Raw genomic sequence first — 5,088 nt, 5'->3', positions numbered from 1 at the left:
TTCAGCACACACAGCACACTCCAGTCTCGTCTGAGCCTCTGAAAAAGCTATTTTTCACACGATAGCAGCTGTTAAACATGACTGAATGAGACCTGGCCCTCATTTGGACATGTGCAGGATTAGATTACCTCCTGTTTCCTTGGACACAGGCCTGTGGACAGTAATGGGGTAATGAGATCTAGTGCAAACAGAACGAGGCGTTCCAGCTGAAGCCCCCGAGGCTAAATAGGCAGAATATTCCCTAGAATGAGAACAAAAGGCCCCAAAAGCACACAGTGGGCACTCGACCAAGGCCTCGAACTAACGCTGTGCATGTAGTTATATGCATGGTTTGTCTCTATTTCTTTGTGTAGGGTCATGAAAACAGGCAGGAAAACTATTACAGTAGAGAGCACTACAGTATTCAACTGTAAAAACAGCTTCATGAAGTAGATACACTAGACTGGGGGCAGCTGAGGCCAAAAGGTTAGAGATTTAGTGCAATGAGCAGTGGGACTGGGACTGGGAGGTCTTTGGTTCAGTCCCTTGGACCAGAAGGAAGTGAGAGCAGGGGGGACTGAAGGAACAGCGTTTTATCCTCCCTCAACATTCACGACTCAAGGCACCTGTCCGCCAGAACTGCCCACTGCTGGCAGTTCTTACTACCCATATTCACAAGTGTGAGTTTGTGAGTTTACCTCCATGGATGACTTCAGTTCTGCTGTGCAACCTTCAAGTCACTTGTTCTCACTTTCAGTCCTTGAGGCCGGATTGAACGGCACATTTTCTGCTCCAACACGCCTGACTCAGCTTCAGTAAGAGGTACAAACCCGAGGAAGTGATTCAGGCTAGCTGGAGCAGGAAATACACTTTGCATGGGGTTTCCCCAGACCCCAGGACTACGACAATGGTATCCCTGTATGTAAGCAGTACAAGCCTGGTGCCGCCATCTCCACCTAGTGGATAATTCTGGAATTAGCATCCCACACACCCACATCCAGAAAAGGCTTCTTTATTTTTGTTCTTTTGGAGGGAACAAAATGCACCAATGTGATTTGTCCTGCACATTTTTGTGTTTACCCTTCTCCCAACACACCTGATTCAGCTAATCAGCTAATTAACAAGCCTTTCCTGAGGGCCTGTCCTCATGTATCTGGATATTGTTTTTAATCTTTTATTTATGTTTTGGCTTCCTATTCACATGAACACACTGTTTTTAGTAATCGAAAACTGAGCTTTTTAAAAATGCTCTTCAAGGCAGTGCAGTCAACTTATCGACCTTGTCACTATATCTAACAACTAAAAAAAGAAAGTGACTACCAACAAATCTAGCAACTTTTTCTGGTGTTATTGGAGACTTTTAGAGACTCTGAGGTGAACACACATGTTCTTCAGTTACTGTCCTCAGCAGCAGGTGCTGCCGTGAGCCCCGTCCCACAACACTCCCAGAGCTCAGTCTCTCAGCCAGAGCAGACCCATACTGCTCCACGGCCACACTGCAAATGAACTGCGCATGCCCACAGCCACCGCTGAGTCCGCCCCCTGTTTACAGACAATAATATAATATTATAATATAAAATGCTTTTTCAGTGTGACACAAACATAAACCACTGCATTTAACTAACACAGTCTCAGCCCCTCACTCACCTCAACACTAAACTAAACCACTGTATTTAACTAACACAGTCTCAGTCCCTCACTCACCTCAACACTAAACTAAACCACTGCATTTAACTAACAGAGTCTCAGTCCCTCACTCACCTAAAAAACTAAACTAAACCACTGTATTTAACTAACACAGTCTCAGTCCCTCACTCACCTCAACACTAAACTAAACCACTGCATTTAACTAACACAGTCTCAGCCCCTCACTCACCTCAACACTAAACTAAACCACTGTATTTAACTAACACAGTCTCAGCCCCTCACTCACCTCAACACTAAACTAAACCACTGTATTTAACTAACACAGTCTCAGCCCCTCACTCACCTCAACACTAAACTAAACCACTGTATTTAACTAACACAGTCTCAGCCCCTCACTCACCTCAACACTAAACTAAACCACTGTATTTAACTAACACAGTCTCAGCCCCTCACTCACCTCAACACTAAACTAAACCACTGTATTTAACTAACACAGTCTCAGTCCCTCACTCACCTCAACACTAAACTAAACCACTGTATTTAACTAACACAGTCTCAGCCCCTCACTCACCTCAACACTAAACTAAACCACTGTATTTAACTAACACAGTCTCAGCCCCTCACTCACCTCAACACTAAACTAAACCACTGTATTTAACTAACACAGTCTCAGTCCCTCACTCACCTCAACACTAAACTAAACCACTGTATTTAACTAACACAGTCTCAGCCCCTCACTCACCTCAACACTAAACTAAACCACTGTATTTAACTAACACAGTCTCAGCCCCTCACTCACCTCAACACTAAACTAAACCACTGTATTTAACTAACACAGTCTCAGTCCCTCACTCACCTCAACACTAAACTAAACCACTGTATTTAACTAACACAGTCTCAGCCCCTCACTCACCTCAACACTAAACTAAACCACTGTATTTAACTAACACAGTCTCAGTCCCTCACTCACCTCAACACTAAACTAAACCACTGTATTTAACTAACACAGTCTCAGTCCCTCACTCACCTCAACACTAAACTAAACCACTGCATTTAACTAACACAGTCTCAGTCCCTCACTCACCTCAACACTAAACTAAACCACTGTATTTAACTAACACAGTCTCAGTCCCTCACTCACCTCAACACTAAACTAAACCACTGTATTTAACTAACACGGTCTCAGTCCCTCACTCACCTCAACACTAAACTAAACCACTGTATTTAACTAACACAGTCTCAGTCCCTCACTCACCTCAACACTAAACTAAACCACTGTATTTAACTAACACAGTCTCAGTCCCTCACTCACCTCAACACTAAACTAAACCACTGTATTTAACTAACACAGTCTCAGTCCCTCACTCACCTCAACACTAAACTAAACCACTGTATTTAACTAACACAGTCTCAGACCCTCACTCACCTCAACACTAAACTAAACCACTGTATTTAACTAACACAGTCTCAGTCCCTCACTCACCTCAACACTAAACTAAACCACTGCATTTAACTAACACAGTCTCAGTCCCTCACTCACCTCAACACTAAACTAAACCACTGTATTTAACTAACACAGTCTCAGTCCCTCACTCACCTCAACACTAAACTAAACCACTGTATTTAACTAACACAGTCTCAGTCCCTCACTCACCTCAACACTAAACTAAACCACTGTATTTAACTAACACAGTCTCAGTCCCTCACTCACCTCAACACTAAACTAAACCACTGTATTTAACTAACACAGTCTCAGTCCCTCACTCACCTCAACACTAAACTAAACCACTGCATTTAACTAACACGGTCTCAGACCCTCACTCACCTCAACACTAAACTAAACCACTGTATTTAACTAACACGGTCTCAGACCCTCACTCACCTCAACACTAAACTAAACCACTGTATTTAACTAACACAGTCTCAGTCCCTCACTCACCTAAAAAACTAAAAAACTCAGGGCACTTTTCAGGTCACATTGCCGGTCTCAAGCCCTTTCCTTACTGAGGAGCAACATTGCTCCAAGTAGGAGCTTTTTGAAAAGTCTGACGTCACAACGCATGCATGTTTTTGGCTAAATCTCACATACCTCTTTATATCTATATATAGCAAACTACACAGATTTAGACCTAGATTTCTACATATGAATAAATGTATATTCTGTTCTATTACTATTATAATAATGCTCCATTCAGGAGGCCGCAGTGAAGGCCTGGCAAAGCATCTCACCTTTCAGAGATGTCCATGGGCTCCAGATCTTCTATGCAACTATTAAAATTGTCTCATTTCCACCGTTTTCACACTATCTCGAAATATTACCGCGATACACAGTCTTACCGATGGTGGGGGGTAGCGCAGATGGTTCTAGGTTCTGTGGCGCCCGTTCAATCTCACCCTGCATTATTTTAAAACCGAAAAAACGGACAAAGTGCAGTTTGCTCACAGGGTGACAAAGTAAGTGAACACAATCATTTAATAAATGTCAACAACTGCACTGAATCATGAGAGAGAAGCTGGTTAGCCTTAGCTTAGCTTAACTAGCTAACTTGTGCTAGCATAGCATTCTGTTGACCCCAGGACACTTAGCTATTCAGGTTGACAGAAACTCCCACTTATAAACTTTTAGACAAGAAAAAGGACCAAAAAGCTACGATTAATTTTTTTTTTCTATGGTTTTTGGGTCTGTAGCCACTCGAGTATCAGAGCACCCAGTGCAGCTGTTGATTAACTGACACCAATATTGACAATAATAACTTTGTGTCTGAGAGAGTAGCTAAAGTTGAGTGACTGGTTTTGGGAGTAACAGAAAGTCGTAACTAGCTAATAGGACCGGTCCTGCCATGTTTGGACCTGTATAGCCGGCCAGCTAGGCTTAGACAGCCAGCTAAGCACGTCATTAAACTCCCAACTAAGGTGGACTAAGGTTTGTTTGCCCACCTGTTTTCAGAGTGTGACTTCACCGATCAGCGAGCACCCACAGCACCCCCAGCACCCCGTGGCCACCTTAAATGCACATGAATAATTTCATTTTGTACTAGATAGACACATCAGATGCGTCGTCATTTTGAAATACTGCCCTATTTTGGTAATACCAATGACTGCAGGACAACACGGACAACATCCATCTTAATTTCCTCTCTAGTGTCTGATTCCTGCAGTTACTTTTCTACAGTTGCTAAATCTGGCACGTTTTACTGTCAATCAGAAATCAGCTGTCAAACCTCACTCTGCTCGATCGGAAGTGGGCGGGGTTACACTTGTGTGAATGAAGTGATTGACAGCCTTGGCTGAAAGAGCCCGCCTGCAGGACCCGAGCTGTAGTGCAGCGGCCTGATAACTAGACAGTGAATCGTGCCATTATTTATTATGACTTATTATTATTGTTTGTTTAAGACCTTTTGACAATCGTGTCGTGTTGTTCTGTTGGTGATGTTGACGTCTTGTGTCTGAAATTTGTGTAGA

Source organism: Salminus brasiliensis, chromosome 23 (assembly GCF_030463535.1).
Source record: "Salminus brasiliensis chromosome 23, fSalBra1.hap2, whole genome shotgun sequence".
Taxonomy (NCBI): Eukaryota; Metazoa; Chordata; class Actinopteri; order Characiformes; family Bryconidae; genus Salminus; species Salminus brasiliensis.
This window is presented reverse-complemented; position numbering follows the sequence as displayed.